Source organism: Pungitius pungitius, chromosome 6 (assembly GCF_949316345.1).
Source record: "Pungitius pungitius chromosome 6, fPunPun2.1, whole genome shotgun sequence".
In the NCBI taxonomy this organism is placed as follows: Eukaryota; Metazoa; Chordata; class Actinopteri; order Perciformes; family Gasterosteidae; genus Pungitius; species Pungitius pungitius.
In genome coordinates, this window is record NC_084905.1 from 13,512,092 (window position 1) to 13,525,890 (window position 13,799).

The window sequence follows — 13,799 nt, forward strand, 5'->3', positions numbered from 1 at the left end:
TTCTAGTAAGCATCACCATAAACACAAGTGAAACTCCAAAGTGTTCTATTATCTTTTAGCTCATGATTTGGATTTTAAGACATTTGGATTCACTTTCATTGCACATTTCAAGCTACAGATGTTGTGAGTCAAACGGCTCGGATTGACACACTGAACATCCCCCACCGACACCTCCTGTGAAGGGAGTGCAGCGACTGGCTGGTAAAGAAAACCCATTCATTTCTTTGAGCTGACAAAACCAGAGGTAAGAGCAGCATTGGCCTGTGTAATAGTGTCCTTCAAAAATGATTTCTCTAACAATACACGATTAAAGTTTGGAGCACGCCCTTTAGGAGAAGATCATTAATTCTTCCCTTTGATCACAAAACTTCCCTCTGTTATCTGCTATGTCCCCAGACTCTATATCCCGGGCATTCTTTGGGATGACGAGTAATCAGATTATTGATGAATGGTCAGTGGATCTACTAATCCACCACCCTTCTGTTAAATCGGCTCACCAAACCTCTGCAGTTTCACAGTGTCGCTTAAGACGCCCTGTCTGTTTTAGGCTGCATACGTCTTTTTTCTCTTCATCTCTTTGGGTTCAATCTATGTTGTATGACCTGTTAAAGACCTAAGTTGCCAAAATATTACCAGAGCAGGCTTACTGGAATATTACCATTCAGGCTTACTGGAAAGGACAAACAAAAGAAAAGGACCCAAGGGTTAGCTTTAATTCACAAACCCGTGGGAGGTGGGGGTAACTAAGAGGCGGAACATCTGTATGGATTTTCTCATAATGTAATGACTAAGAGTGTTGCTCAACACAGTAGGATGAGTCATATGAGGGACGCCTTCTTGGGCAGCACACTCCCTTCAGAGCCGTGCAGGAAACAGATGTCTATGTGGTGCACATCCAAGTACCAGAAACCCCAAAGCACTTGCCTTTACAAGTCATACTTTCCCTGCTCTGTCGATTGCGTAAATTCAAAGTAGTATGCTGTAGCACGGTCGTGCCAGATCCCCAGTAACGACAGCCAGAGTGAGAGTTTCAATATGTTTTATTTCTTTTTGGTTTTCGTTCGCTCGTGCTTTCAGCGCGTCCGGTCTGCACTTGCTCACCCCCTTCCCGTGTTCAGCACCTGTTCACTATTATAAGCACAGGGGAGACAATTAGTTCAACGCTTTTCAGCCGTGCTTATTACCTGCCGGCACCGTTCCCTGCACCCCTCCTCCCAGCTCCCCCCCCCTTGCAGCTGAGCTAATCACACCCCACCACCACATACCCCCACCGCCCGACTTAGGCCGGGGAGCCGTCCGGCCGAACCAACTCCCCCCCCTCCCTCTCCGGAGGGCGGGAGAGGAAGTCGGCCACGACCATCTGCGTCCCGGGCCTATGGATCACCTTGAAGTTAAAAGGCTGTAAAGCTAGATACCACCGAGTGATCCGGGCGTTGGTATCCTTCATGCGGTGGAGCCACTGCAGCGGAGCGTGATCCGAGCAGAGGGTGAATGAGCGTCCCAGGAGGTAGTACCGCAGGGAGTCGACCGCCCACCGGATGGCCAGGCACTCCTTTTCCACGGTGCTGTACCTGGCCTCCCTCTCCGATAACTTCCGGCTGATGTAGAGGACTGGGCGGTCCACCCCCTGCACCTGCTGGGACAAAACGGCCCCCAGCCCTCTGCTCGACGCATCAGTCTGCAAGACAAAAGGGAGAGAAAAGTCAGGTGTATGGAGAAGAGGTTCCCCGCAGAGAGCCTGTTTTACCCCCTCAACCGCCCATTGGCACCGCTCGGTCCACTGGACCGGATCTGGGGCACCTTTCCGGGTCAGGTCAGTCAAGGGGCTGGTCAGCTCCGCAAAGCCCGGGATGAACCTCCTGTAGTACCCGGCCAGCCCCAGAAACTGCCTCACCTCTTTTTTTGTCTTGGGACGCGGACAGGCCGCAATAGCCGCGGTCTTGTCTACCTGAGGGCGCACCTGCCCGCCCCCCAAGTGGTACCCCAGATACCGTACCTCCCTCCTTCCAACTGCACACTTCCCGGGGTTGGCGGTGAGCCCGGCCTGCCTCAGGGATTCCAGCACCGCGCCCACCTGCCGCACATGCCCCGCCCAGGTGGTGCTGTGTATGATCACATCATCCAGGTAGGCGGCAGCATATGCAGCATGCGGGCGAAGCACCCGGTCCATGAGGCGTTGGAAGGTGGCCGGGGCCCCGAACAACCCAAAGGGAAGCATGGCGAATTGGTATAACCCAAACGGAGTGGAGAAAGCCGTCTTTTCCTTGGACTCTGGTGACAAGGGAATCTGCCAGTAGCCCTTGGTTAAATCCAGTGTCGTGAAAAAACGTGCGGTGCCCAATCGGTCCAGGAGTTCGTCGACCCGGGGCATCGGGTAGGCATCGAAACGTGATACGTCATTCACCCTGCGATAGTCCACACAGAACCGCACAGACCCATCCTTCTTAGCTACCAAGACGATGGGGCTGCACCAGGCGCTGTTGGACTCCTCTATTACCCCCATCTCCAGCATCGCCGCTAATTCCCGCTGAACCACTTTTCTCTTGTGTTCAGGTAACCGGTAGGGCCGTGTCCGCACGGTCACGCCCGGGGACGTCTCAATATGGTGCGCTATGAGGTCCGTGCGACCTGGCAGGAGAGAGAACACATCATTAAACTGGCTTTGCAACCGGGCTAAGTCTATTTTCTGGGCCGCAGAGAGGTGGGCATCGAAGTGGAGCCGGGTCGGATCGGTGGATTTAGGGACCTCGGGCCCCAGCTCCTCTCTCTCAGCTACTGCGGACACCAGCGAAACAGACTCCGCCTCCCTCCATTGTTTGAGGAGGTTGAGGTGGTAGATCTGCGTAGCTCCGCCCCTGTCAGATCGCACCACCTCATAGTCGACGTCCCCCACCCGCCGTGTGACCTCGAAGGGCCCTTGCCACCTGGCGAGGAGTTTTGAGCTGGAGGAAGGAAGCAATACAAGAACTTTTTCTCCCGGTGTAAATTGTCTCAGCTTTGCTCCTCTGTTGTACAGCCGTTGTTGACGCTCCTGGGCCTCGAGCAAATTCTCACGTGACAACTCACCCAGTGTGTGGAGTTTGGCTCGCAGGTCCAGGACGTATTGAATCTCGTTCTTACCGGGGCTCGGACCCTCCTCCCAGTGTTCCTTAAGCAGGTCGAGCACCCCCCGTGGTTTCCTGCCAAACAGAAGCTCAAAGGGAGAAAATCCCGTGGAGGCCTGAGGCACCTCCCGTACTGCAAACAACAGAGGATCAAGCCATTTATCCCAATGACGTTCATCGTCGTGAATGAACTTACGAATCATGGATTTTAAGGTTTTATTCAGCCGCTCCACCAGCCCGTCGGTCTGGGGGTGATAGACGCTGGTCCGAACAGACTTAACTCCCAGTAATTCGTAAAGTTCCCGCAGTGTACGTGACATGAACGAGGTGCCCTGGTCCGTCAGAATCTCTTTCGGGATTCCAACGCGGGAGATGACCTGAAACAGCGCCTGCGCAACACTCCTCGCGGAGATGTTGCGCAATGGCACTGCCTCGGGATATCGTGTTGCGTAATCCACCAGAACTAGCACAAAGCGATATCCCCGTGCACTCCGGTGAAACGGCCCGATAAGGTCCATACCTAAGCGCTCGAACGGCACCTCCATTAACGGGAGCGGTCGCAGCGGCGCCCTCGGAATGGCCGGCTGGTTCACTAGCTGACACTGCGGGCAGGACGCGCACCATCGGCGCACATCCGCCCAAATGCCTGGCCAGTAAAATCGGGCCGTTATCCGGTCCATAGTTTTGTCACTACCCATGTGGCCCGCCATCGGGTTATAGTGAGCCGCCTGGAAAATTATTTCCCGACGGCTTTTCGGTATTACTAACTGGGTGTTCTCCTGCCCTGTACGAGTGTCACGACTCACTCTGTATAACCTGTCCCTGATCAATGAAAAGTGCGGGTATGATAATGCTGTGTCAGGGCGCACCATATGACCATCAATACGTATCACCTGGTCGAAGGCAGAGCGTAGAGTATCATCACGAGACTGTTCCAGTGGAAAATCTTCCATGGAGCGTAATTCGGGAGCCCGCGGAGTCTCCGGGGGAGGCTCCGTCGGTTCCCCGTCCCTGTCTGCAGCGTCGGACAACCTCGCGTCACCACTGAGCACCGCACACATCCCGCATGTCCCTGCTGATCGTGACCGCACCCCCGCACACTGCCCCGCTAGCTTATGAAACCCTGCCCAGTCCGTCCCCAAGATTAGGGGGTGCGTAAGGCGGGAGCTAACCGCAACCTTTATCTTATGCTTTTTCCCCCCAAACCTAATCTCTACCGGTACCACTGGGTAGTCGTGAACATCCCCATGCACACACTTAATACACACCCGCGATGCCTCTACCAATGCCCCGGGTCGAACCAGCCTCTGGTGGATCATGGACTGCGTGCAGCCCGAATCCACCATCGCCTGGTATGTACCCCCCTGGATCCTTACCGGAACGCAGTACGTCGCTCCCGGACCGGGGGAGGGTGTTGGAGGTCCGGCAACCCTCACCGTCTGGCCCACCTCCATCAGTGGGCACTCTCTCCGGTAGTGCCCGGGCTGCCCGCACCTCCAACACTCCTGCCCTGGCGGTTGAGGCGCCCTCGGCGGGTCGGGAAGAGTGCCGGCCCCGGTCGGTGCTGCGTGGTCGGCCCCCCTGGTACGAGCTGGTGACCGCGGCATCGGCAAGGGCCACCCTGCCGCCGGCTGCTGGGTCCTCCTTCGCGGCGTGGGGACCGGCTGCGGCGGCGCGGGCGGGCGCCCGGCGTCGCCCCGTCCGCCGGGGTGGACCGCCAGGTGATCCTCTGCCAGGGTGACCGCGGCCTCCAACGTCGCCGGACGGTGGTACTGGACCCACGACGAGGTCCGCGGCGGGAGCCCCTGCAGAAACTGCTCCGCCACCACCTTCTCCACCACCGCCGGTGCGCCGCCCGCGCCCTCCGGCTGCAGCCACCTGTTGGCCGCGTCCCGTAGCCGCTGAGCAAAGGCGAACGGACGGTCCTCCGGACCCAGCCTCGCCTCCCGGAAACGCCGCCTGTGGTCCTCGGGGGAGAGCCCCAGCCGGTCCATGATGGCCCTCTTTACCCCGGCGTAGTCCTGTCTTGCCCCGGGCGGCAGACCCAGGGCAGCTGTCTGCGCCTCTCCGGTCAGTAGTGGCAGCAGGCGGATTGCCCGTTCGTCCGCCGGCCACCCGCATGCCTCCGCCATCGCCTCGAACATTTCCAGGTACGACTGTACCTCGTCCGCCGGCGTCATTTTATGCAGCACCACCCCCGCGTACGCCGGGGGACCCGGTACCGGTGCTGCCGCGGCTGGCCGGGCCACCAGCTGCTCCAACACCCGGGTCTGCCGATCCGACTGGGCTTGGAGCGCCCCCAGAAAGTGCCGGTTGACCTCGGCCTGCTCCCGCTGCATCGCGGCGATCTCTCCCAGCATCCGCCCGAGCGCGATCGCCGGCTGCGCCATCCCCTCCGCCTGCTGATCGCCGGGTTCCATACCTAGTTGGGCGCCACTGTAGCACGGTCGTGCCAGATCCCCAGTAACGACAGCCAGAATGAGAGTTTCAATATGTTTTATTTCTTTTTGGTTTTCGTTCGCTCGTGCTTTCAGCGCGTCCGGTCTGCACTTGCTCACCCCCTTCCCGTGTTCAGCACCTGTTCACTATTATAAGCACAGGGGAGACAATTAGTTCAACGCTTTTCAGCCGTGCTTATTACCTGCCGGCACCGTTCCCTGCACCCCTCCTCCCAGCTCCCCCCCCCTTGCAGCTGAGCTAATCACACCCCACCACCACATATGCAAATACAATAATTGAGTTGTCTAACATCTGTTAAGAAAGCTAAAGTGTTTTACAAACTGTGAAACCACATTTAGATGGAATAAATAACATGAATGTACCGACGTGTCCTTGTCTTGACAGACTATTTCTTTTTGTTAACCTTAAAAAAAGACTTTAAATTAAAGTTTACTAAAAGTTATTTTAAACAGATAACCTTTACCATTAGAGGGAGAAAGCACTTCCTAATTGCTATGGCAACAGGCTTGTTTGTGAAGCAACTTCAGTGGTTTCCGTTTAAGTTTTTGTGCTTCTTCTTCCTATACACCGCTGTTGCAATGACGATATCGAGAGGTACATTTACATTGATGAGACTCGTCCAGATAGCGATTGGTTTCCTGCTCCAGAAAAGACACAAAAACTGCTGCGCTCTTTACCCCTTATACTCTCAGTTTCTGACATGCATGGTGCCAATGGGATGACGGCTCCAAACGTTAATATGTCCCTCAGCTGACATGTGTGGACGCATATCTGTGTATAAGCGTACATAATGTGTGAGGCAGACACGTCTGAACCCTGAAGGTCTTGCTGTTGCCTCGGTTGGGGCGGAGGGGGTTTCCTTGATCAGTGTCACTGCCTGGAAGTGGAAAACTCCCCTTCCCCCCATCGCTATCTCACACTGCTGGTATCTAAAGTGCAATATCTGAGACGGAAGTTTCTTTTATCGCTCCAGGGTTTCCTACAGTTCATGTGTGTGCAGGTGTGCATCTAGGTTTGCAAGTGAGGCCCTTGTATTTTTTCTTTGTCAGGCCTCGAAGGACTTCCACTTTAAACAGGAAATAGCAGTTATCTGAAATCATGGTGACAGAGAGGCCTTCCTGTGAGTGGGAGCAGCTCTTAAAACTGAAAATTGTGAATTTCCTAATGCAGAGTTTTGAGAGAGATTCTTGCTCTAGGAAATCGAAGAAGTAAGTTATTTATTCATTGCTCCTGTGAAGAATGTAAAACCTCACATCACAGCAGCACAGTAAAGAGGTAGTTACAAAATAATTGCATGTAATTGTAGTGTACATAAACACCACCCCTCGTATGTGACCTAGTTGTGAATGAGTGTGGGTTTACACCAGCAGTCCATCCACAAAATGGAGAAGCGGCATATGTTCCATCGTCCATTGGTTAGATTTGATAATCTGTTGGTCATCCGCCCTTCTTTTTTAACATTAAGCCACAATCTTTTTTTTCTCATTCGTCCCAAACTCATTAATGTTTTTTCTTTCCACTGTGTTTTTGTGACTGACCCAGCAACCGTTAGGGATTACAACCTCAGTGCAATAGTGGAAAAACCACAAGATACAACTCAGTACTCAAGTAAAATTTTGCAAATATAACGTGTGTTTTGGACAATATTGCCATTAGAGAACTGTAAGCATTTTTGTGAGCTGCGTGCACATAACACAGAGGATGTTTGCTTTTGTTTCTGTGATTTAAATAAAATATGGGTGATAATCCTACTGTCAGCCTGTCTTTCTCCGAGATGTGTTTACCAGTCGGGGGAACGTAATGCATTCCCTTTATTCTACGTGTTCCCCTTTTCACTTTGAGTGTCCAGCCAAAGTTCAGCTAATTCAATCACTACTAGATGACTCACACACCAGTGTCCCTTTCTTCCCAGATGCGCGCGCGCGCGCACACACACACACACACACACACACACACACACACACACACACACACACACACACACACACACACACACACACACACACACACACAGTAGGAAACCAGAATATCATAACATTATCCCACACAGCAGCTAACAGCGGAGTTGCTACAATATAAAACCTGCAGGCCGCACTAACATTAAACTTTCATATTAAGGTGGGGGGCACAAATTAAGACCAGTTTGCGCTCGTTGCCTTGGTAACAATAACCACTTTCAGCCTGCTCCCCGAAAGAATGCAAATTGTAAATATTGGTAAGATGCATTGTAACGTTAAAAATATTATAAGATCAAGATCCCATAAAACCTAATGGATTTTATATATATATATATTGTGACGTCACGGGAGGCCACACCGCTCTCTGCGGAACAGTTCAAGAAGTGCTCGGACACTGGTTAACGGAAAATAATGTTTTATTGCTCGGGGGGGGTTCTAACAGAAATGAACGTTCTCCGTGATAAACTTAAGTAGACCCTCTCCTTGAGGTAAACTAAAAACACCGGTTCCCTCCGGCAGGAAAACACCCTTCTTCTCTCTTACTGTTCTGTCGTGGTCTGGTCCTTTCTTCGGCGCCCAGTCTGCTGCTCCTTTCTTTCAGCTTTCTCCTCCCCCCTACTCCCTCTCTCTGACTCTTAAAAACCCTTCAATTCATCATGTGTTGATCCGTCTCAGGTGTGCGTGACTGGAGGGGTGGGGTTCCCGGGTCCACCAGCAGATGGGGCCATAGCTGTCCCAGGACACAGCCATCTTCTGGGGATGTAGCGTCCCTCCAGGACCCAGCCTCTCGTGACGCCACAATATATACATATTTATTTATATATATATATATATGTGTGTGTGTGTGTGTGTGTGTGTGTGTATTTGTAATCTGACCACATGAGGCCCAAACAACATCATTTCAGCTATTGTAAACCACACGTGATCGATCAGTTTGCCACAGTTCCTGCCTTGTAATTCCTGTGGTTAGTGCAACGGCCACATCTTGCCGCGGCGGTCACCACGACTTGCTGCAGCAGCTGCCAAAGAAGTCATCTCAACATGTACAATAACAGTTAACATCTTAGAGTGTCACTGTTTGTCGCTTGTATAAACAAATATACAAGATATATAATGTGTTACATTTTTTTCACATCCTTCAACTTATTTAGCCACAAGAGTATAAAGTATACCTTTAGTTTGTTGTTGTTTACTAGGTTTTTGAGCACTTTTTAATATCACTCTATACTTTTTGTAAACAGTAACAGAACTTAACTTTATTCATTTATTTTGAGAAGTAATTTGTTTGACTGGCTGTTTTTTCCGACACTAGTCTGCTGGTGTAGTTAGTCTTGTGACACATATAGCACTGCCTGCTTATGTTACGTAAATGTTGAAAATATAACCCTTATATCAGGGAAGGGCAACTTAAATGATTGAGGGGGGAGCGCACTTCCTGGCAAGATTTATGACAAAAATGGCCTGGGGCCGCCAGTTGCCCATCCCAGTATGAAAAAATGTTCCCTATCACAGTGTTATTTAATTAAATTATTTACAATGAATTACGTGTGGACAGTTAATGCTTAAATCGAAAACTGCATCAAATCATATAAGCAAATCATGTAGTTTTATGGAGAAACTTATTGTCAAAGTCACAAATACTTATTTGAAGTTGCTGATTTTACTGGTGGGGTGCAACCCCCACAATAAAGGCTCTTATTTTACAACAGCACTGAATGAATTGATTTTCCGGGTGTCCATGTGGGACAACAGCACAGGAAGGGAGCCACTCGGGTTCCTGGGGTCAGAGGTTAAAGCCACAGATCTACAGTCAGATCACGAGCCTCAGACCGACAACGCTTCGTTCGGTGCGACCCGATCGCAAGGAAATTTACAGTGATCTTTAGATGTCGACGGGATAAATCCAGTAGATCCACACGCCGGCCTTAAGTCACTGCGTGGCTTTCTTCTAACGCGGTGCTGTAATGTATGATACAGCACGTGACCAGCATTTAGTTAGTGTATACATGTTATGTATTAACTCTAATAATGCCAATGTATTTGTTTCCCTCCTTTCTTGGGTAACAGCTATTCAATCTCCACAAGACTAGTGCAACCTCCGCAAAAACCTTCCACCACCGTTTACCGTCATTTAACGTCATCAAGCCAGCCGCTGTGAAATCGGTTGTCACAGCAACCCATGACGTCAAACACGAAGCCAACCGTTGGGACTGATCTTTGTTGACGAGTCTCATATCATTTGTTCATTTGAAGGTGTTTGAAGACAGTCATGGATGCGTTTAAGACTTGCTGTCCATGTTTGTTCAACCCTAAATGGGAAGACATCATAAAAGAGGATTTAAAATGGAGCATGCTATCAAAGATCGGGTGCTTTTTCTACAGCATGAGAGAGGATCAGTGGATCAACTTAGAGAAACGCATCTCCGATGTCTCCACTAATATTTTGTTGGCAAAACTTCTTATGGAATTCATAATCGAGCTATCCAGAGAATGCCACAAATGTTTAGCGACGACTGGCAGTTTGAATCCATTCAACAAAAGTCGATTTCTACATGAGATGTTGACTCAAAGTTTCAAAGACATTCTCGAAGTTGGAGACAAAGTTGTGTGTACAAGCGCAAAACACTTGATTGACATAATTCGCATGGAGGTGTCAGAAAATGTCAACAGCTCTGACAGAAAAGAGGAACATGCTTTTATTCTAAAGCATGTCGTTCCCCTTGAAACACTCAACTCAATGGTTCATCATGCCTCAATAATGTTGTGGGAATTTACTGCAAAGATGAACCCAACGTCCAAATGTCAAGTACGAAGAAAGAAAATGGCTTTGAGCAACAAGCTTGTGCCAGTCGTGGATCCAGAAGATCCAGACAATGTCACATCAGACAGCCGGCCTGAGTCAGAAGGAGAAGATATTAAATGTATCAAAGCAATGATTCTGAGAGAGGGGAACAAGGCTATAGGTTCCTTGTTGAATGACACGTCAGAAAGACACAGCTCCTTCAGAAGCCACGTTCCTTTGGACATTTGTGAAAATGTACTTTCGATGAAAGACACATTTGAACAAGCCCCTCTCAAGATGTTTTTTGAAGAGTGGTTCATTGAAACGTGGTTGAATCGCATACAGGATCCAATTCAGGCAAAATACAGGGACGCAGAATACAGGCCCATATTGGTGGATGCAATAAAACAATTCATGCCAAAGCTGGTGAATTTGGCTGGCGACACACCAAATAAAAAGGTCTATCTTTCGATGACCTCTGTGTTCATCAGGACATGTCTGAAGGACTTCCTCTTCGAACGCATTCAGATAGACCAGAATAATGCCAACCATGCAGCAATGAGTAAAGAGATTTTTGAAGAAGTGTATATCTTCATGAACATTTTGAATTTCTTTAACAATTGTGAGGTTCACTGGATGGTTGAAAGTATCACACAAGCTTTCGAGCTCATAAAGTCACAGAGTTCAAACGTTCTGTCGAAAGCGTTTTGTACACCAGAGTTGCAGGTCGACCCACCGAAAGGCGTTCCTCCAAAGCCTCCTTCAACAGCTGCACAGGACAACAAGAAGAGAACCCGCATGGGCAAGTTCTTCAGCAGGGTGGGCCAAGCCTTTTCACTCTGTACTAAGTAAAGTGTAGACAGTGTGTGATACAAATGTCACACTTTATAAAGCTTCCCCCCAAATCACTTCTATCCACCCCCCCCTCAAATATGCCCCCCTCAAATGTCCTTCTCCCCCCCCTCCCAAATCCCATCTCCCCACCCCCCAGCCACCCCCCCCCCCCTATTATCCCCCCCCCCCCCAGTGTCTTTCTCCACCCCCAAAATCCCTTCTATCCTAAGGGAGGGAGGAGAAAAGATACTATATGATAAAAAAAAATTGACATGTGAAAGTGACAAAGTGAATGAACCTGGGAGTCAGAGTCAGTCAGGGGGGGCCCCGGGCTCTGCTGATGAGCCCAGGGCTGGACTGGGACAAAAAATGGCCCTGGCCCACTAAAATCGGTCGGACACAACCACCGACCAGTACAGTATCCTTGCGGACTCAGTAGATATGCATATCTACTGTTCCGTTCCCAAAAACCCATACAAAGCGGAGAACTACTGTAAGTGCCACGGACCAGTGTACCCACTCTCTCTTGACTGACTCCCAGTCCCTGGTGATCAAAGCTGGCAGTGGAGCATCAATTACACAAAGTAATTGATGGACCCCATTGACTTCCATAGTAGGAATACTATGGAAGTCAATGGGGTCCATCAACGCCTATGACGTACCAGCTCGCCAGTGGTTAGATTTCACACGTTCTTCATGACACGGTCACGCAGGGGCGTTCCCACAGCGTTTCCACGCAGCGTCTCTGCTAAGAGATGATTGGGCCAGCCCAGTGTCAGTACGTAAAATGAACCAATGGGCCGCTGTCCCTGCTTTATGGGCCGGTCAAAAGCATAAAAATAAATAAAATAAAAAATTGTATAAGCCTATCGACCGGCCCCCAAGTGCGTCGGCCCACCAGCTCTCTCTCTCTCTCACACACACACACACACACACACACACACACACACACACACACACACACACACACACACACACATGATGATTGGCTGGATGAGGTTGGTGAAGTCAGTGCTGCGTCAGCCTCTCAAGGCAAATAGTCTCTTGTTCCCCAGCTTTATAACGTTCTCTTTCTGTTTTTCTAATCAGCTGACGCTATTTCATTTTTTAATACCATTTCTCTGGTCATGACTGTATGAGCTAGCAAAGAGAAAGACATAAATCCTACCCTAGAGCCATAATCATTACTGTGGCTAATACATCTAATTTTTGTTTAACATTAACACTTTCTCAGGGCTGCCTTTCTGTGGGGTATTTTCTGTGTAATCAAAACTTTGGCAGGTTGTAGCCTTCCTCTTATCTGTTTGTTACGTCCCAATTGGACAAAGAAATTTTATTCAAATGACTTACAATTCACTTCAGAGTAACTGATGAGAAAATGACAGACAGCATGCCATTTCCTGCCTTTATACTTTATACATACTGTTCCTGTGAGTGTTTGAAGAGGACATACAAAAAGATCAAGAAACAATCATTTTATTGCAGTCCCCATATGTTGTTTCAGAGGGTGTTATTACTGGCCAAGCCACCCAGATGTATTAAACTCTACTGTACAGAGCCTTTCCACTCGCCCTGATGACTGCCAACAGGAACGGGAGCAGATAGCTCTGTTACAGCGAGGCTGCAATTGGACAAAAGGGCCCAATACTTGCCATGTCATATAAACAAACAAAAGTTTATTTTGCTTGAGACTCTAGAATTCAAAAACCACACATACTGTATGTTCAAACAATTATGAACACTGTATTCCTGAATACACAAATTGAATAATTTATGACTCCCTGTACCATTTCTAAATAAAGACATAAAAGCTTTTTATTCTTGGGAACGTGCACACATACAGGGCAATCAAACTCAAAACCTAGATCCTAGCATGGACATGACAACTGGTTATTTTATTTATTTGTTTTATGTAATTCAGCTGTTAATCATAAACGGTGTAGCAACAAATTAGACACAAATAATTGAGTTTAAATGTAGGAGGTGGGCAGATCTGGGTGAGCTCCTATAGGAGACACAGGAGAGCCATATATTTCTCTCGATGTCTGTGCCTCTCTGTGTGCTTGTGTGAATAAGCTGAATAAGCAGGATTTACACAGAGAGCAGGAAGGCCCTCCAAAAACACGCACGCACACCATGACCACAGGAAAACAAGGTCAGTGTGACAATTGTGTGCATGTGTGTGTGTCAGAGAGAGAAAGACAGAGGAGGGTCTGTACTTACATTACCCCCTGGTGCATCATAATCTTTCCCATTTCATCCTTGGAATAGAGAGGACAAAAGCGGCTTGCATTGTTATAATATCTGTCACTGGAATAAAAACACCTCAGTTGTGCCCTTTGTGTGGATATTAAAACTTTTTGAGGACCTACTGCAGCAGATGTTCTCATGTTTCCTCTTTTAGTGAGTGTATGCATAGTTAATCTTTTAAAAGCACCGAAAGTGCCATACTGGGTTAGTAAAGCATTAATATCAGTGTTTGGTCAACTAAATCTGCCTGTTGATCCGCCGTACATCAGAGGAGTTCCCTCTTCTCTACCTTCTTAGCTTTTCAAATTAAACATTCTTTTGTGTCAGGTTAGCTTTTATTGTTGAGTGTTCTCTTATGACGGGCTTAATTATTTGGTTGATGTTCTACCACCCCTGCCCTTAAAATCCGTT